Here is a 21,744-nt window from a genome sequence, read left to right on the forward strand (position 1 = left end):
GTATTCCATTACTACTCAATCGACCACTAAATATGTAGGTAAATTATTTTATATTTGACTAGGTACATAAAGAATCTATACAATTAAATTTTTTAAATCTAAATGTTCAGTCGAGATAGCATGATATGCCCCATAAATATATACCTATTGCACAGCTGCGTGAGTAGTTGTAGGATTTAATTTTCAAGATATTTACTTAGTCGTTGACTAGAAGACGCCAAAAAACCCCCTCAAGAAAACAAATCACACACAACACGAAATATCATAGGTACAAATAATAAATCGATAAACAATGTAGGTAATGAATATTTTATTGGATAATTTGTAACTTTGTTTTATTATAAAAGTAATATACATAGAGTAGCTTACTTACACGTCGAGAAACAATCAGAGCGATAAATTGCTCTGATTGTTTAGGTAAACCCTGGCCGAAATGACCAAAAAACAAAGTTAAAATAAAGTTACAAATGATATATAGAGTAGGGCATTGCATTAGAGCGGTAAAATAGCAATAATTTCATTAAAATAACTTACCATTGTGTCGAAACAACAATCACACTATCACAGCTATTTTACCCTGACTGACATTAACAAAAAACTTTTCAAGAATGGCGGCTTGCCTCGGAACTTTTGGCATTTTGGCGGGAATCTACATGTGCATGCATACAACTCAATACACTCTTGCTTTTAAATTAGTAGATCTGTCTATTGTCTATGGTCTGCGCGAGTGCGCGCTTCCAACCAGGTAGTCATCTCTTTTTTTCTAATACATATTCATGCGCCAAAAAGAAACAGATAATATGTTGTAAAAATGTGACAAAAAGTATCACCATTTTTGTCTATGGCTCTTTGCTGCGTTCCGAATCACGCACGATTCATTGTTTTTATTTTTTATTTTATGAAGGCCTATCGATCTCAATATACCGTGAAAGTGTAAAAAAGGTTGTGGGCATGCCCATCTTGCCCACAACGGTGGATCCGCGCCTGATTATATCATGTTCATCGTCCGAGTAAACAACACGGGGAACGTTCTGTTTTTCTTTTAATTTTGCCTGGTATTTTTTTATTCTCCTGCGCCATTTGTCCTCTTACGCCTCGTCCCTTTTACGCTTAGGCATGGTAACACTTTAACAACTCGTACTTATTTTAATACTAGGTGCGAATGCCGCGCGCGCACGAACAATAATGACTATAATGAGGTCGCTAGGCTGCTGTCAGGCCTTATATAAGGTAGCGTTGAGGGTAGGTATCCAAAAGTTTTTTTTCCTTTTTACCCTCCTTCAGCGCTAAAATACTGGTGCGAGTAGGTTCGCAAGTTGCTCTGGACGTAACTACATTAGTAAAACATAATATTTTTAAATCTAAGAGACGAAGAAAATATAATTGCGTACTTTTATTGCAATGCTAAAATTGTCAAGATACAGCTCGAATCTTCGCGACCCTATAGGTAACCTTTATTTGCAACCTATATTGTTTATTATGTTTTTTTACAAAGGGTTTATGAGTCGCGATTTCAAATTAAACACTTAGTGGGTCTCAATTACTTTTTAATACCTACATAATAAAAATATAATGACAATGAGACTAGTTGTAAAAGCTTTGTATGTGTTGTAAAGTTACAACCTACTAAACCATATTTAGTTAGGAAAAAGAATGTTCCTATATTTGTATTAGTTACATAGTCTTTTTGGCCATTGAATACCACACAATAATCAGGGGTGCCCATAAACCAAGTCCAAAGAATACGGCAAAGAAAACTGTTGCTGCAAATCTGAAATTTAATAGTGTTATATAAGTACTAATATAAAGTACCACTTGAAGGAATTCAATACTGTACAGGATAAAACCTGGCCATGCATGATATATAGTTGGTCAAACCAAATAGGCAGTAAATAAGAACAAAAAAAACTATACTCATCCTTTTCTTTTGGGTGCTAGTACTAGTGTAAGACAAAGATAGTATGATTCGCTCTGTTTATGTTTGAAATGAGACAGTCCTTTGACAAACTATAGTAAATCTTTTAAATGAATGTGCATTTTCAAACAACACTTTTATTTAAATAATTTGTGGATATCAAACTACATAAATAAAAACACAAACATAGAATAACGTTAGGTTATCTGTGATTACTGTTAACATATATTCCCACCGAGCCTATTTGTTTTTGTCTAGCGTCTTGTGACAGACAACCAAGTTTTCCTGTTAAACATTTCTTTTATTTTATATTTTTAATTGGATAATCCAAATGATACCTTATTACATTATGTTTTCACAATAGTTACTATTTTTCTAATTGACTTCAGATTGAGGTAGTTCGGAGGTGTTTTAAACTTCGGTGTTTTCACCTTTTTGACAGAAATATGCCTTCCATATAAAAACAACTTTCTGTGCTTGGTATAGAATACTCCTTCCTTCTTGACTACCTTAAGTAAAAAAGACTTACACCCTTACACCAAGTTTGGTAAGATGACTTTCTAATAAGCGTAAAACAGCTTGTGAAAATATAAATACAATTGTAGCAGGAAGCGAGTGGATTATCAGAAAACGCAGGTCAAAAAAATAAAGCTATGATGGTATATATTCGGCGAAAACTCACACCCATACATTGTAATATGATTTTATTTTTATTATTATATGTATAGTGTTATATCTACAAATAAAATATCTGCTTGAAAATGTTTATTCGGTAAAAAGATATACCTGCTCATGGCCAGATTTTGCAGTGTACAGCCTTTACCATTGACATTGAGGTTATATGTATACACTAGAGGCGGCCTCTCAACGAAAATGTTTCCGCACCTCAATGAAGTGCATGCACTTCATTGCTACTGGCTAGCTGCCACTAGTTACGCTTATTCTTTAGCTTAGTGACAGACGTCAAACGTAAAAAAACCGGCCAAGTACGAGTCGGACTCGCGCACCGAGGGTTCCGTACTTTTTAGTATTTGTTGTTATAGCGGCAACAGAAAAACATCTGTGAAAATTTCAACTGTCTAGATTTAAAAAAAAATTAAAAGAAAACATTTTCAAAATTGCTTTCTTGGGGTTAGATAATAAGATATTACGTATCATTTGTGGTATATTGTACATCGTATATCGTATCGTATATCGTGTATCGTATCGATAGGGTATATCGTATCTGAAGGATACAATCTTGATATTTTGTGTCAAAAACTAAACAAACTATACCAACTGATGAAAGGCGCAGTTAAAGGGTTAAAGAGGTATTTCCCGTTCGATATATGGATATTACGTATCATTTTATGATTAATATGTACCGTATTTGCAGTATAGTTCCATAAGTCTCGTGAAATAGGTATTGAAGTAGAACTGTGTCACTTTGTAAAATTGAAAAAAAAAAAAAAAATTTAATGATATTATTTTCAAAATTGCTTTCTTGGAGTTAGACATGAGAATATCACGTATCATGTGTGGTATATTGTACAAAAAAATATCAGCCATATCGTGTCTGGAGGAGCCCAAACTTGGTATGTTTCGAAAATTCTTTTTGTTTTAATTAAAAAAAAAATGCCCGAAATGTAATGATGTGACATATTTTTAGAATCGCCTCAAAAAGCCCTTTCGTATGATACCACACTCGATAGGTTTTGGAATTTTTTTTTCCATACAAAAAAAATAATGTTTTACCACCCCCCCGCAGCGAAATTTTTTTAGGGGTATTTTTATACGAACGGGTTAGACTACTTGCTATGATGCCATAACCCGACCATGAAAACATGCTTGGTCGGTGATAAAGACGAAGCATGGCACTATTTTGCGCTTTCCTCTTATAGGAATCGCAATAAGACTATTTTTTTTTATCAAAGAGTGTTAGGCCCTTGTCGTGGACACAATTTGTTCTCGACAGCTTGTCTATACATGTATGTCAGTGGCCTTTACAGCCAAATTCATAAAGAATCTTATACCTTTAAACGAGCAATTCTTGTATATAGCACAATTGGATTAAGTCTAACCTCGAATTCCTTCCAAAGATATGAATTTTGGTATATATGTTAATTAAAGGTCTCTTTTTCATGTCCACAGCACTATTTGACATTTGGGGACCTCGAGTAATCGCAGCCATCTTGGAAAATATGTACCATCCTGGAGAAATTTGCGTTTTACTCTAAATATACGTTCTCTATGAAAATATGGTGTAAGGCAACATTAAAGCTTATTTAATTCTACACAAAACAGTCCTAGATATCTTTGCGGAAAAAATACATCTTGTTATAGATAATAATAGCTGAATCCAGATTTAGCGCTTATACCCTTTCAGGGGATATTCTCTTAATATGAAACTTGGAGGAATATGAATTCCACTTTTGTCTATACATTTGTACACGTTCTACCCCAACATCAACATTTTACTCGACTGCGACTTAAACAGAAAGTAGGGTTATGGGTTTAAATACTGAAAATCAGTACACCCTGTATTTCAGGATACTGGACGGATTTTTTAAAATGACATATCGGTTGATTCCTCTTGACCTTCACAACCTGTTTACACTTGTTTTATTATAGAAAAATCAATACAGCCGCCTTGAGAGGACGCCGAATAGTAAATCATATTTTTACTTCTAGGGCCTAAACTATTGATCGGATTTCAATAAAATAGACATCAGTAGATCCATAATTGGTACACGAGTGCTATGCAATACATATTTAGTAAAATAAATAGAGGAAAAATGTTTAGGACTTAAAAATGTGACTGCAAAAACAGATTTTGGGTCTTAAATGGGGTTTAAACAATAGTGACATTAATGAAATTTGACACCTACAATTTCAGGGATCCCTGTTTGCGTGTTATAAAATTGGAGCTTCGGGGACCACGGGGACAAAAGTGAAATTCATATTCCTCCAAGTTTCATATTAAGAGAATATCCCCTGAAAGGGTATAAGCGCTAAATCTGGATTCAGCTATTATTATCTATAACAAGATGTATTTTTCCGCAAAGATATATAGGACTGTTTTGTGTAGAATTTAATAAGCTTTAATGTTGCCTTACACCATATTTTCATAGAGAACGTATATTTATAGTAAAACGTAAATTTCTCCAGGATGGTACACATTTTCCAAGATGGCTGCGATTCCTCGAGGTGCCCAAATGTCAAATAGTGTGGACATGAAAAAGAGACCTTTAATTAACATATATACCAAATTTCATATCTTTGGAAGGATTTCGAGGTTAGACTTAATCAGATTGTGCTAATATATCTATCTTTCTGTCTATATTTATATATTTCGGTGATCTCGGAAACGGCTCTAACGATTTCGATGAAATTTGCTAAGTACCTATATGGGGGTTCTCGGGGGCGAAAAATCGATCTAGCTATGTCTTATCTCTGGGAAAACGCGCATTTTTTTTGATATATTTCCGAGCAAAGCTCGGTCTCCCAGATATTAAATACCTAAACCAAGTTCTGTTAGAAAATGTTAAAACCTAATTACCAAATCTTGGTAATCATATAAACGACAGCCGGAGGGTTCGTAGGCGTCTGTAGAGGCATCCGGTAGCTTTTCAAGACTAGATAGGCTACATTAGCAGATATTGTAGCTGTAAGAGAGCCACTGTGACCGTGGCATTTGAAAAAACTCACTAAACGTATAAAAAAAACTTCTTTTTACATGCGCTTACACATTCCCTGGGTAGAGATTGGGTTTCATATTCAGCCTGCCTGGCAGTACTGTAGCAATTATAGTCACTAAAACTGCAGCCAGCTGCGAGAAATGTACAGTAGATGTCAGTTTAAGTATGTTTAAATTGTTGGCCTTATTATATTATTATTACAAAGAAGGTGCGCAACTGTGCGTATATATAATCAATCGCCCTTGATTCCTGTCTTAAAAAGAATGAATCGCTCCTTACTGTTCTTACCGAGTCTTAATTTTAAAGGGCATGTTATCAAAAGGTTGTGGAGGAAATTCGCTATGACGCCTCACGCTCATAACTGGCGGCCCGTTTGTGATCTTCACGAGTCTCCTGCAGCATGCCGCACCTCCAATAAGGGAACGAAGGCCTAAACGAGAGAACATCTGTGCAACAAATATTTTACTTATACTTTTTCAGACGTAGGCTCGTCAAATCGAGTTGATGTCGGTTAGGTATCTGTCAGTTTTACAATTTTACTTTTCATAGTTATTACAATTGTAGCTTGCCAGTATTGCAATGGTCGTGAAGGTCAGTCAATAAGGTCATCACATAGGTAAGAACAAGTCGCTTGCTTGTCCGTTAACAATATTAACATTTAATTCATGGATTCATGATTTTATATTTATACATTAATTCGTGTCTTGAATTTGGCAGTTAATGTAAATGGCATTGAACAGCTCCGTACATTAAGTGGTTGTCAAAAGTTGGTGTACAATACAAACATTTAGAAATGCAGAGCGCCATCTTCTTCAGCTGTCCGAGTTAGACTTCAGGGCACGTTTTTTATTCCTACAAACGAGCGTATTTTGCAAAATGCTTCCTTTTTCATTCAACATTACGACGTAACTATTAGTATTTATTCAAGAACTGTTTACGTTCTTAAATAATCATTTCCTAAACTAGCCGCTGAAATAGGTAAAGTTTTCATTTTCTCTTCTTAAACCTAAAATAAATGAGTTTTCTTGGGAGTATTTTTCAAAATTTGCAGTGCGAAGTGTCGTTTCGGTTGCCAATTTTGCAGTAAACAAGAATTATTTGGTACATGAACACACACACAATTCAATTCACCATATCTTGTACGAGAGGCTGAAATGATTAAAAATCAAAGATTCATTTAAAAAAATTGATAAAATACCTTCCGAGTTTTGTTAATTTTTTCGGTGAAAACAGGGTCGCATTATATTTTTTTATCGCAAATTGTACTTAAATTTTGCCCTCAAAATAATATTATAGCAAACTAACTTTAAGTGAACCCATAAAGTAAAAAGTCATAACTATAGGACCTATTTTGCCGTAAATTTTAATATTTTTAAAAGACGTCACCGCATCGTCAGTCTCCGCGTTTGTCAGGTTTGCAAGTCTTTTAAAATTGCAAATTCACAACCTCGTGGTCTTCGTTTGTTCCCTCGTCCTGTTGCTCCTCCAATGGATCTTCTTTCTATTGACTTAATTGGTCCATTACCTGGGGCCCTATTCGAGATGCACAACTGTCAGTTTCGGCTTCAACATCAGTTCAACAGTGGAATGAATCATTTGTTCATCAACTGTGGAAAGTATCATTTGGTTGTACACCAAAACTCATTCATTGAAAAAATTATGCAACAAAAATCAACTTTGTTTTCTTACTACTATACGGTTTAAAATGGCTCTGAACTCTGCGTGGTTCGGTTTGGTTTCGTTGTCACCTAACTGTGGATTGCTAATGTCAAATTTACCTATTTGACAACACACGATTTCTTCCATTCAACTGAAGTTCAACACGAAACGTCACTTAACGCATGTCGAATACCGCTCCTGTTAGCCGTAGTGGTTTTCGTTATATTTTGACTATGGTTGACGTTTTTACCAAATTCGTTTGGTTGGCTCCGTTAAAGTTGGTGAATGCGAGATCAATATCGATGGCGTTAGAATCGGAGGTTATTTTGCGGTACGGTGTTCCTTCTAACATTCTTTGTGACAACGCTACAGTTTTTCATAGTCGTCAATTTCTGGATTTCCTTAAAAGGATTGTTGTTTAGGTTGTGATTACTACTTTGAGCATTTTAGTTGAAAATGACCAACGCAGTTGGTCATGTCATTTGCGTTTGCTTTATTTGAATTCTTGTATAAATTTGGCTACTGCTTACACACCGAATTTTTTAATGTACGGCCGCGAGTTGTCAATGATTCGTGAGCGTGTTGAGAGTCAGATTGTGGACCAAGATGTGGGACTCAGCCGGATAGAACGCGCCTCGAATCTTCAGACGCTTCGTGAGGTTTACGATAAAGTTTCTGATTCGATGACTTTGGCCTTTCATCGCAACGCCGCCAAGTTCAACACGAACCGTTCTGCGCCTAGAATCGTTGGTGACCAGATCGTTTGGCGCAGGAATTTCCAGCGTGGCTCCGCTGACCCTTTGCGGGGCGGTAAATTCGCTCCACGTTTCGTTCGGTGCCGTGTGGTTAGACGGGTGTCTCCACAGGTATACGTACTAGCTGATACCGATTCCGAGCACATCGGTACCTATCATATTAAAGATATTTTGAAATAATTTCTTCTTTCGGCCCGTTCAGTTTTTCTCAAAATTCTAAAATGTGCTTTAGTCCGCCCTTCCCTTATCGGTAATCCTTACTTGGTTGGTTTATTATCTTTTATTTTCTGTTTTCGTTTGAGCATTTCCTTGCTACTTCTTGTCCAGATTTGACCTTTTTTTATCGTTGGTGTTTAAGACCTCGTTTATTTTTCCCGGTCTATGATAGCCTGGCTATGTAATTTGATGACTCGATGTGAGGGATCAAGGCCTGGGGCTAGTTGCGGTTTCTGTCATATCCCAGCCGTCACGTCTTGGACCGCGTGACGCGTTGGTAGGCCTCGTGTCATCTTGTAATCTATTAGGTTAGTCTTTAGAGGTAATGTTAATAATGATTAGTTGGTTGTTTTTTTTTTCGGATTTCGTTTTTTTGTTGTCGTTGTTGCTTGTTTTATTGTTTGTTTGTTTCTTTGTTTGGTAGGGAGATGCTGTAGCATGACGCTACATCTGTCGTCAATTTTGAAAACTACTTGCTTGTCTGTCATGTCTAGTTTGCTTGTTTGTTTAGTCGTGTCGTATAGTGTGAATTGATTCACGCAATTACGGTTAGATGGCGCTTTAAAGAAACACATGGAACCTTTTTTGGACTGTGATATTTTCGATATTGGCAGGTTACAATTGCGTTGAATTTTGAGTTTCAATTCTGATTCGGAAAGAGAAATTTGTTTTCTTCGGGGTACTTCAGATGGATTTTGAGATTGACGTGAAAAGATCTGTTGTGGTCCGCGAATATTTTTCAATTTTTTCCTTGTTTCCGTCAAGTTAACCTTTTAATCGAGAGGAACGTTTTCTTCTGAAGTTGCCAATAATAACTTGGAGTGCGCTTTTCTTCCGTCGTTCCGCGGCTTTTTTAACGTTATGGAATCGGTTCCCGTTTAATAACCCTATAATTGTTCATTGTTATTTTTTGTGCCATATTTTCTTGTAATCCTGTAAATTTTCAAAATTTTAATTGCTCCTAATTGTCAGGCGAAACTAATATTCGGCATTAAATATAGGTACCTATCACCCGTTGAAACAGCCATTATCGTCCATAATCTCCATCTCATTAATCCATTTCTTTCCTTCTACAGCTAAATTTATATGCCGATATCTTTCGCACGTACACCAGTTCACACCAGTGCGGAAAGCGGACCGTAAAAAAATATTTGTTTTGGTTATGTTAATTTTTTTAAAATTACTTTACAAATTATACGTGTTGTGCAGAAATATGTGTTTTTACTGCACTAGTTGATAAATAATAACTTTGGCGGGAATAGTGAAAAATACTTACAACTAAAAATAAAAAAGTGGTATTTTATTTCTTTTATTCATTTCCAAATACAATAACATCTATACAATGCGTTTTCTACATCTAAAGACTTATTATATCGACACATGCAATAAATTAATATACAAATTTAAATATTAAATAAAACACAAAATGAATAAATTAATTTTGAAATACAGCTACTGACTTCGAAATTGATCACAAATTAGGTAGGTAACTAGTTGTTTAATAACAGTATACAATACTAGATTAAAATAAAACGTTCATTCGCGCTCTTACGTTCACTTATGATTCGCTACTGACAGACTACTGCATGATGAAGTACGCTGATAAATCAGTCAATCACATTTATGTTAAAAGATATTTATTACGAAATAAAATAGTTTATTTTTATTTGAACAGATGAATTCGGTGTACCATATGTGTATGGTGTTAAAAAAGAATACGCGGCACAGACGACGAATGAAGTCATTCTTATAAAGATAAGATGAATTAATGTCATGTACCAGTGTACCACCTTCTTCAACTACGTGCCATGCATACAGAGCCCCGAAGATGTTGCAATTTCTTTTTTTATAATACCGAAACCTCAAAAATAAGGACAAATATTTGTACAGCATATTGATAATTTTAAGAAACGTTTGCGTTTGTGTAGCACAGCTAAGGAGAATATCTTGAAGATAATACGTTTTTTTAGTAAAATTATTGCAGTTTTAATTTTAAATGACTGTAAAAAACATGCAAGTAAGAAACTTATTACAAAGAAATGGTAACTTATTTTTCACCTGGAGTGACGAAAGTGCGACTTTCCTCACTCCGGGGAGTGAATCAAAGTAGCTTTTTAATTTAGTGAAGGCCATGAACTGCCACTTCATACTTTTATTACAATTTTTTTTGTGGAATTCGAAATACAGTTTAACCTTTAATATGTTTTCGCTACTGAGGTGAAAAATTATGTGTGCAACACGAGAGCAAAGTTATTTTACATCTCGTGTTTTTGAGTCCCTCGCTACGCTCAACATTCTAATTTAGAATCTTTCGCTTTTTCCCGGACTCAAAATAAACACTCGCTAGAAAAACCAACTTTCCTCTCTTGCTGCACAAATAACTATTTGGGCCATCTGTAATGTACTTGTTACTTTACCGTCTACCACTCCATTAGTGCTCTTTTATAGGTAAAGTAGGTAGGTGTTTTACCTACGTTAGTCGACATTTCTTTTATAGGTAAAGTAGGTGTTTAACCTACGTTAGTCGACGTTTCTTTTATAGGTAAAGTAGGTGTTTAACCTACGTTAGTCGACGTTTCTTTTATAGGTAAAGTAGGTGTTTAACCTACGTTAGTCGACGTTTCTTTTATAGGTAAAGTAGGTGTTTAACCTACGTTAGTCGACGTTTCTTTTATAGGTAAAGTAGGTGTTTAATCTACGTTAGTCGACGTTTCTTTTATAGGTAAAGTAGGTGTTTAACCTACGTTAGTCGACGTTTCTTTTATAGGTAAAGTAGGTGTTTAACCTACGTTAGTCGACGTTTCTTTTATAGGTAAAGTAGGTGTTTAACCTACGTTAGTCGACATTTCTTGTATAGGTAAAGTAGGTGTTTAACCTACGTTAGTCGACGTTTCTTTTATAGGTAAAGTAGGTGTTTAACCTACGTTAGTCGACGTTTCTTTTATAGGTAAAGTAGGTGTTTAACCTACGTTAGTCGACGTTTCTTTTATAGGTAAAGTAGGTGTTTAACCTACGTTAGTCGACGTTTCTTTTATAGGTAAAGTAGGTGTTTAACCTACGTTAGTTGACGTTTCTTTTGTGGAAAAAGGCTGATCCTTTTCATTTTCGATCTGCTGCCAGGCCAGACTAATCTAATGATTAACTGCTGCTTATATTAGTTACACGCCATAGATTTTGAGCATTTTATTGCCTTTGGTAACATTGCACTAGGTACTACTACTTTACAATTTTAACTGTTTTAAAACATACAAAAATGATATTTGACAATTTTTTAGTGTTTACAATAATGTGTATACTATTTAAACATGTTAAATGATTCACATAGAATGATCATTGTGTTAGGTACTGTTCTTTCATTTTTAAGTAAGTATAGTGTTTTGAGAGAGTCCGTTCACGAACTCTCTAATGCTAATTACTCATGTTTGACCAATTTGCAGGCATTTGCTCATTGACCAATGCACCTTATTGAGCATACAGCAGTTTTATCGTGAAATTGCCTCCATAATACAACTGCTCGCTAGCTAACGCTGCGTCTTACGCAAGCGAACAACTCGCGAACGCTAAGCGTAGCGGCGCGGCGGGCCCACGGCGTTCGCGTTCGCAACGAGATCGCCCACGTAGGACGCTTCTATAGGTATCAAAGGATTGATTCACCCCGCGCCGCATCGCTTCGCTTCACGTTCGCGTGTTGTTCGCCAACTTAGTACGCTGCGTTAGCCTTCGCCCAAGGTCCAGTTGACGCTGTGCGTTGCGTAGGTACGATGGTGGGTTAGCGTCAATTAAATAAAACTGTCTTCTGATACAATTTGACGCTGCACCACCGGCACCGCAGCGTACAGTCATCCGGAGAACCCTTGCTCTTAACCTTTATTTAAACAATAGACACAGCCCAGCCGGACGTTGCAATCATAGCCAATCATAGGTAGCATTAACCCTTTGAACGCAAATAACCCCTAGACTTACTAGTCGTGCCCACAGGCCCAAGGACCACTATAGGTGTTATGGTGGACGCTGTCAAAGTAACCTTCACACTTTAAAGTAAAGTTTACATTCGCTCGCTTGCGCCCGTTACCTTGTCGTGACAGTGACGTTTTTGTTTTTGACATAAAGCGTTCAAAAGGTAAATATTACGCTGATCATTATTTTCATCACTCGATTAAAGTAAGGACCCTAAGCACGAAAACTTCGTACACTCAGCGTCAAATACTCTGCAGCAGTCAAAGTTGCCATATAGTTCGGTACACCATCCATACTAATATTATAAATGCGAAAGTCTGTCTGTCTGTGTGTTACCTCTTCACGCTTAAACCGCTGAAATTCTAATCCTATTACCCTTTATCCAGGCGCTAAACTTACTCTAGCTGCTGTTACTGATTCCACGCAGACGAAGTCGCGGGCAAAAGCTAGTACTAAATATATGGTGTACCGAACTATTTGACTACTTTGGTTGCTACAAAGTATTTGACGCTTCCTATCTCTATCGCACAGCTATCATCTATATATCTATAGGTATGTGGCGAGTGGGAAACCAATATACTATGGCGGATCCATGTACGAAATTATTCGTGCTTATCGTCCATACTTTATTATTTGTTATGAATTATAATATTTAGTTAGTTAGTTTTCCATATAAACGAAATGTGTATTCGTATCTTACAATAACTGCGCTGGATTGGCACTAGCGATTGATACATTGTTGAGAGTCACACAGGTCACACTAAACATTAAATATCTACGATAATAAGATGTTAATAAGTTGTTCTCTTCCAAAGTTTGTTTTGTCATACTCTGTGCAGAGTTGACGGATTCTAGTTAACCCTTTACCAGGCTAAGCGCCACTTGCACCATCCCACTAACCCGGGGTTAAGCGGTTAAACCGTTAACCTAGTGTCAAATTGTACTGGTAACCACGGTTATAGTATGAATTTTCTTAAATGATTTTTACGCCTCAGACAAAAATCCGTTAAACAAAAAAGCCTTTGTTTATTTCATGGAGAGGCGCCTTAGTTGCGTGCCGAGTGCGTGCCAAAGCAACCATGTCGTTAAAAAGCAACTATCGTGATAGTATTAAGGTTCCAAATGTAACAGCTCATTCTACGAGTTTGGGTAATAAAACTAATAAAGGACGATCGGTTGCCTGTGTGTGGCCTCAGAATACAGAGCTACTACATAAATTTGAACCATATAAATAGGAAGGTAAAATTACTTTCTAAACGAGCTTGTTCAGTCAGTAGCGGTAGCGGTAGCGGGTCTTTTGTCCTTAAAAACAAGCGGGTAAAACTGCATTTTATCCACTAGTGGGGAAAGTAATTTTACCTTGGAGCGTGTTTAAGTAGCATTTGACTAACAAAATAAGATAAAAAAACGTAAAACGCTCATAATAATGGTTTGTTCGATATTAATTATCATTAAATAAATGGTTTGAAAATTTAATAAAAAACCGGCCAAGTGCGACTCGGATTTGCGTTCCAAGGGTTCCGTACATTACACAATTTAAACAATGTATTTTTATGTGAAACGTGAGTGAAATGTCTTTAAAAAACCCTTAGGGGTCGGATCAAAAACTAAGTAATTAAGTCGGACTCGCGCTTGATTGCACATTTCTAATAGGTTTTTCTGTGATCTATAAAGAGTAAAGAGTAAAGATCTATTTTGTGTATTTTTTCAAAATTATAGACCCAGTAGTTTCGGAGAATAAGGGGGGGAGGAGGAATGGTCATTTTTTGCCTATTTTCTTGAATAACTTGAACTGTTTATCCTAAAATTATAAATAAAATATATTTGAGATTCTCACAATGAGCTCTTTTATTTGATATATAACACGATATAGTTTAAAAAACTTTATTTTTTAATTTTCTAATTTACCCCCCAAAAGTGGCCCCCGTGTTTAAAATTAATTTGTTTACGTTATATGTCCGTCTTTGGGTCATAAACATACATAAGTATACCAAATTTCAACTTCATTGGTCCAGTAGTTTCGGCGAAAATAGGCTGTGACAGACGGACAGACAGACGCACGAGTGGTCCTATAAGGGTTCCAGTTTTCCCTTTTGAGGTACGGAACCCTAAAATTACCAAATTTAGCTTTGTTTAATGGTTTTATGTCATAAACCTTAAAATTCCATAAGAAACATTTGTTTTTTAACCGACTTCAAGATTTCAAAAGGAGGAGGTTATCAATTCGGTTGTATGTTTTTTTTGGTTTGTTTTTGTTTTTTTTTATGTTTGCTACTCCATAACTCCGTCATTTCTGGACCGATTTTGAAAATTCTTTTTTTGATTGTAAGTATATACATACAGATTGGTCCCGTTTTTGTCAAAACGCAGTTCTGATGATGGGATCCATGAGGAATCGAGGGAAATCCTCAAATGTTAAAGGCTTACATATAGTGATTTTAGTATTTTCATCAACAAATCAAGCACTTACATTTAAAAAAGTGACATTTGATGAAGTGGAACTGCTGATGATGATCAGAACGGAACTCTTTAATGACGCATAGTTAACGTTTGGCGATTTGTCCTCTTCTTTATGTTTGTTAAGCAACTTAAGTTTTTAAGACATATTTTTGTCAAGCTCGAGTTCTGATGATGAGACCCATGAGGAACCGAGGGAACTCCTCAAATGTGAAAGGCATACATATTGTGATTTTTGTATTTTCATCAACAAATCCAGCATTTACATTTAAAAAAGTGACATTTGATTAAGTGGAACTGCTGATGATGATCAGAATGGAACTCTTCAATGACACATAGTTCACGTTTAGCGACTTGTTCTCTTCCTTATGGACCCAGATCCAAACTTGGACCCGGACTCGGACCCGGACCCGGGTCTGGACATGGACTCCAACTCGGATCCGGACCCGGACCGAACTCTGACTCAAACTTGGACCCGGACAGCCGGAAACGGTCCCGGACTCGGATCCGGACCCAGACCCGGACCCGGAAATGCTACTAGAAAAGTGGGTTAGGTTACGTTAGAACTGTGACCCTTACAGGAACGAAATGCTATCAGAAAAGTAGGTTAGGTTAGGTTAGAACTGCGACCCTTACAAAAACGAAATGCTACTAGAAAAGTGGGTGGTTTTACCCAGGGGTCGGAAACCGGTATTTGCTCCATACAAAAATACCGGTATTACTACGTTCTTTTTCGTTCTTTTGTTTATAATTTCATTTTTAATGGGACGTTTTAATAATGCAAAATTGTTTCCTAAATACATGATTCAGTCCTACGTAATGAGCATAAATAATTTTTAAGAAAAAAAAAACCGACTTCAATGGGGGATGCCGCTGAAAGTTCACTTATTGTTGATGGTGCACTCTCAGAGAATGATATGAAAAAGACAGCATCTTTTGCCTAATAATGTAGAAAAGGAGGTAAAACCACCCACTTTTCTAGTAGCATTTCGTTTCTGTAAGGGTCGCAGTTCTAACCTAATCTACTTTTCTGATAGCAGTTCTGTTCTGTGAGAATCGCAGTTAAAAACCCAAACACCCACCTAACCCACTTTTCTAGTAGCATTTCCGGGTCCGGATCAGAGTCCGGGTCCGTGTCCGGCTGTCCGGGTCCAAGTTTGGGTCAGAGTTCGGTCCGGGTCCGGGTCCGAGTTGGGGTCCATGTTCAGGACCTGGACCCCAGGATGCTGGATTTGTTTATAAAAATACAAAAATCACTATATGTATGCCTTTTACATTTGAGGAGTTCCCTCGATTCCTCATGGATCCCATCATCAGAACTCGAGCTTGACAAAAATGCTTCTTGAAAACCTAACTTGCTTAACAAACATAATTAAGAGGACAAATCGCCAAACGTGAACTATGCGTCATTGAAGAGTTCCGTTCTGATCATCATCAGCAGTTCCACTTCATCAAATGTCACTTTTTAAAATGGAAGTGCTGGATTTGTTGGTGAAAATACTAAAATCACTATATGTATGCCTTTAACATTTGAGGAGTTCCCTCGATTCCTCATGGATCCCATCATCAGAACTCAAGGTTGACAAAAATGTTTCTTGAACACCTAACTTGCTTAACAAACATAACGAAGAGGACAAATCGCCAAACGTGAACTATGCGTCATTGAAGAGTTCCGTTCTGATCATCATCAGCAGTTCCACTTCATCAAATGTCACTTTTTTAAATGTAAGTGCTTGATTTGTTGGTGAAAATACTAAAATCACTATATGTATGCCTTTAACATTTGAGGAGTTCCCTCGATTTCTCATGGATCCCATCATCGGAACTGCTTTTTGACATAAACGGGACCAATCTGTATGTATATACTTACAATCAAAAAAAGAATTTTCAAATTCGGTCCAGAAATGACGGAGTTATGGAGTAACAAACATTAAAAAAAAAAACAACCGAATTGAGAACCTCCTCCTTTGAAATCTAAAAAATTCAAAATATTGGGCTATTTTGGGGTTTTAAAAAAATACCGGTTCCGAGCCCTGGTTTTACCTCCCTTTCTACATTATTAGGCAATATTATAATAATTAGGCAATTAGGCAAAAGATGGATTAGGATAATTAGGCAAAATATGCTGTCTTTTTCATTTCATTGTCTGGAATCTAAGAGGGCACCATTAAATAATAAGTAAACTTTCAGCGGCATCCCCCATTGAAGTCAGTTTTTTTTTTTCTTAAAAATTATTTTTATAATGATGTTGAATATAATTCTGAACGTACAAGTTAAGTCGATGCAATTTCAAAACGCATCGTCAGAAATGTCAACACTGTCAACAAAAATTTTACATAATGTTATGCTATATTGATGATGATTATAATTTAGATACAGTTAACGGAGTTCAAACAGGCAAACTAAATGGTAATTAAAATAAACCAAAATAACGAACGAAATCAAAAAGACGAGAACTGGCACGAGAATAATGAACTGAAAGGAAGTTATCTACCATAGTGCATAATTATTATCTTTTGACAAATTTATAACATATTGCTCTTTTACTTAGGTATATTTAGTCATTCATTTGCTCCAGCACGGCAAGCATGGTTTGCCGCGATTCACTCGACTTCACATTTAAGACATACTAAAATTACACGTGCTGATTTTGCGAATTTGGGCGTTTTCTAAAATAAATATTGAAAACCTGATTCTCACAGATCTTGGTTTTTTTGGGTTCTTTCAACTCCGAATCACTAGCATATTCAATCCTGATAATAAAAAAAATGTCCCAAAAATTTGTATGAAAATTGTTCATTGCACTACGCCACGCACAAACGAGTGAAAAATTTTTTTCACACAAACGTTACTACGTAAATGAATGGACATTTTGGGACATCTTTTTTTAATGGCAGGATGGAGAATGCTGTCGATTCTGAGTAGAATGAGCCCAAGAATGTCCTGATTTGAAAGAATCAGGTTTTCAATATTTGTGTCGTTTTCAAGCAAAACAAATTGTCGCTTGCCATAAAAACGCTCTGACAGGTTTTTCGTATAAAGATACAAGCAATTTTCGTCCTTATGGTAAGCGACAATGTGGTACCTTTTGATTGAAAACGTCACATTTATTTTAGAAAACGCCCAGTTTTGCAATGTGTCTGACATCGTACTTGTTTGTTGTCTGTGTGATTGCAGTGCCTAGGTGTTTTTTCAGGCGCGGGTACCTAGTGTAGGTACCTACTCGTATAAATATAATCTCAAAAATAAGATTTTTGGCAACAGTAGTTTTTATTGCTAAAAAACCGGACAAATGCGTGTCGGACTCGCCCACCGAGGGTTCCGTATTTTTTATTATTTGTTGTTATAGCGGCAACAGAAATATATCATCTGTGAAAATTTCAACTGTCTAGCTATCACGGTTCATGAGATACAGCCTGGTGACAGATAGACAGACGGACGGACGGACAGACGGACAGTGGAGACTTAGTAATAGGGTCCCGTTTTTACCCTTTGGGTACCCTAAAAACGATTTCTAAAATCTGGGAACCAAGGATACTTTGAAAGTATCTATTATGTATTTGAAAAAAAAATATATACATATGTAAATGTTAAGGAATGGTAAACTGCACGGTGTATATTTTAAATAATAGCATAATAGATATTTACCGGAATGGGATGGTATTGACAAGAAATAACAGATGGTTAAATCAAAGGTTTTGAATATAATCTATTTCAGCTAAAATTTTTTGGTTTATGAAATCTAATATGTAAAATAGATTATTTAAAGTTTTTGTGTAATATTATTTATTTACCAAAACAGTAGGCACGTAATTAGTAAAAGGTTAATGATTTTGTTTAGTTTGTGTTGTAACAGTACTGAAAAATTATGTTTTTTTTTAAATGTCCAAATGATAGGTATACCTACTTAAGTCTACCATTTGGACATGTATAAAAGTTATAGCCAAGTACTCAATGTGAGGTTTAAACAGTGTATACCAACGTTACGGCACCAATCAAGTGACATTGTTAGAGAAAATTTGGAGTATTTTTGATATTTCACCGACATCTGTAAAATATCTACCCTTATGTTTCGATGTATTTAATGAAAGATACTGCCATTATTTTCAACATAATTAACAAATTAAAACTACGTTTTTTTGCTCCAATCATGGGCAGTATGGCGCCATTAATTTTTGCTCCAATCATGGGCAGTAGGTATGGCGCCATTAAATTTTGCTCCAATCATGGGCAGTATGGCGCCATTAGTTTTCAACTTATAAAAGTCAATGAAACATCAAACATAAACAGCTCTATGGCTCTTGTTTATGGTAAAATGTTGTGTTTAAAAACTGATGATAAATACTTATTTTATAGTAATAAAGTCAACAATGTAATCCAAAAAACACAAGAACAACCGACCAGAAGCGAACAGGAAAACCGGAGTAGGTAGGGTGAAGGCACCAGTAGTCAGCCTTTTTACGAAATTTCTATGTTCAAGATCGTTTAATTTGCTTATTAATTGACCTATAAGAATTATTAAAGTTTTTACTGTTCAATAATTTCATATACGTTAAGTTTTGTAAAGAATAAAACGTTATTAAATGTTGCTTTTGGAAATAGTTAATTAAATATAATGAAAGTGCGTTTTTGCCAGTAATCAGCCCCCTGTGTACCAATAGACAGCCTTTAAGTACCTAGTGTCCAGCCATCCCATTTTAACGGCTGATTAGTGGGTTCTGAGTTCCACGATGTCAATGTCCACTGGTCAGTGGTCAGCCACCGGCTGACTACTGGATTGTTAATTATTTCAATCAAATAAAATCATAATAATGTAAATATTTAAAGGTTTTCAAAATACCATGTCACACTCCAAAAAAAATGGCGCATATCACATGATCCTTCATGTCAGAAGACGCCACTTCTTTGAAGTAGTGTTGTGGTTCATGCTAGACAATTCTTTTAAAAAATAAACTATTTTTCAATTAATACTTTATCAATCTATAATATCACCTACTTTTGACATGAAAATTAGAAAAGGTTTGATAATAACAGCCAAAAATAAGCAAGAAAGGCTGACCACTGGTGCATGGCTGAGCACTGGTGCATTTACCCTATACTTAATTACTTATTGGGGAAAACGCGTTTTCTCTAGCCTGATAAAACGGGCCCACTGACTATCAGTACGCCGGACGATATCGGCCTGTCAGTTAATTAGAACAAAAATTTGACAGTTGCGAACAACTGCCAGGCCGATATCGTCCGGCGGACTGACAGTCAGTGGGACCCTATAAGGATTGCGTTACATGCTTTTGTGCCTCGACATCTCGAATTCTCGACTGACGCTATTAATCCGGTTACCTTAATGTGAAACGATTATTAAAAAAGTTCATCCTTTTTCTGAAATCATCCACCACTCCACCTATCGTAATCGTAACTGTAATGATAACTAAAATCATACCGTGTTAGTATTTGCTTCTGGTACTTTGTCACTAGAAAAAGGCGCGAAATTCAAATTTTCTATTGGACAAAAGACTGTTTTTGGTTTATGTTTCTTTGGATTTATAGTTGGTCAAGCAAATCTTGTCAGTAGAAAAAGGCGCGAAATTCAAACTTTCTATGGGACGATATCCCTTCGCGCCTACTTTTTTTTATTTTGCCGCCTTTTTCTACTGACAAGATTTGCTTGACCAGCTTTAGCATATCTAATGACATGTTTTGTTTTTAAACGATTGCAGCGCCTTCTGCGTTAAGCAATACCAATTGACACAAGATAAAACATATAAGTAGGTATAATCTATCTATCACAAGTGTATAACATATCTACGGGTACTTTATATGGATTCTATTAACTTCAAGAAAACTTTTCTTAGTTAACTATCTATCACAACTGTAAAAAATATCTACGGGTGCTTTTATGGATTCCATTAATTTCAAGAGAACTTTCATTAAATTATATACGAGGCCGGGTTGATAAGTTTCCGAAATGAAGACGAAAAACCGGCCAAGTGCGAGTCGGACTCGCGCACTAAGGGTTCCGACCATTACGCAAAAACGGCAAAAAAATCACGTTTTATGTATGGGAGCCCCACTTAAATATTTATTTAAGTCTGTTTTTAGTATTTGTTGTTATAGCGGCAACAGAAATACATCATCTGTGAAAATTTCAACTGTCTAGCTATCACGGTTCATGAGATACAGCCTTGTGACAGACGGACAGACAGACAGACAGCGGAGTCTTAGTAATAGGGTCCCGTTTTTACCTTTTGGGTACGGAACCCTAAAAACAAAGATATTTGAATCTGACTAATTTATTTTTTTACATATGCTCCTTCTAGCTCGATATAACTAAACCGAGGCTATTCCAGCGCAATTATTTTGGTGTTGGTTTTTTTTTTGCATTAGCCATTAATGAAATTTGGACACATAAGTAAGTCGCGGGGCAAATGGAATTCAAAGCTAAACTGTTTAATGTTTGCCGTCGAAACGGTAGCCGTTAGCCGTGTTAATCGGCGAGTCATGTCTCAGTCTTTAAGGGCTGCAGCGGCAGCCAACATGCACAAAGCTTATTTTTGACAAATACTAGTAATATACTGAAAACTTATTCCGGAAAGCTGTTTACAATCGCTGCTGTCTCCCTAGGTAGTTATCGACGGTCTTTTAATACAATATTTATACTTTTTTGATCGTTTCTGGGATACACCTCATTTGGTCTCTAACTCCTGGGACACGCCATTGACGCTTTGTCGTCTTCGTATGAAAACATCTACCCAAATGCGGACTGTACTATAGGAAGGTTAAGAGTCCCCTATCTATGGCACGATGCAACACAGTTTTACTTTAAGGGTTTCCGTTTTTCCTTTTTATACTTAAAACTGTATGACAACTCGATCCTCAGTTTTCTCCAGTTTCATGACAATGGGAAAACTGACACTTCAAACCTCAATATATTTTTGAAAAACAAATAGACGAACTAATTTTTTAAATATTTAATTGATAAAGATTGCAAATTACGATACAGAAGGAATTTATATCAATATTTTGAAACGTAATTGTCGTTTCGGTTAGAAACGGTTCTATGAACGTACCCTCGTATGTTATGTTGTTGTCTCTAAGATTCTGGTCTGGT

The 21,744-nt window shown here is 36.1% G+C and overlaps 1 long non-coding RNA gene across 1 annotated transcript in view; it reads left to right on the plus strand.

Annotated features, from left to right (window-relative positions):
• Positions 1-21,744, plus strand: part of LOC134754498 (uncharacterized) — a 95,482-nt gene that overhangs the window by 61,756 nt on the left and 11,982 nt on the right. The gene's annotated exons all lie outside the window — the stretch shown is intronic.

The sequence above is a fragment of the Cydia strobilella genome, chromosome Z (assembly GCF_947568885.1).
Source record: "Cydia strobilella chromosome Z, ilCydStro3.1, whole genome shotgun sequence".
Taxonomy (NCBI): Eukaryota; Metazoa; Arthropoda; class Insecta; order Lepidoptera; family Tortricidae; genus Cydia; species Cydia strobilella.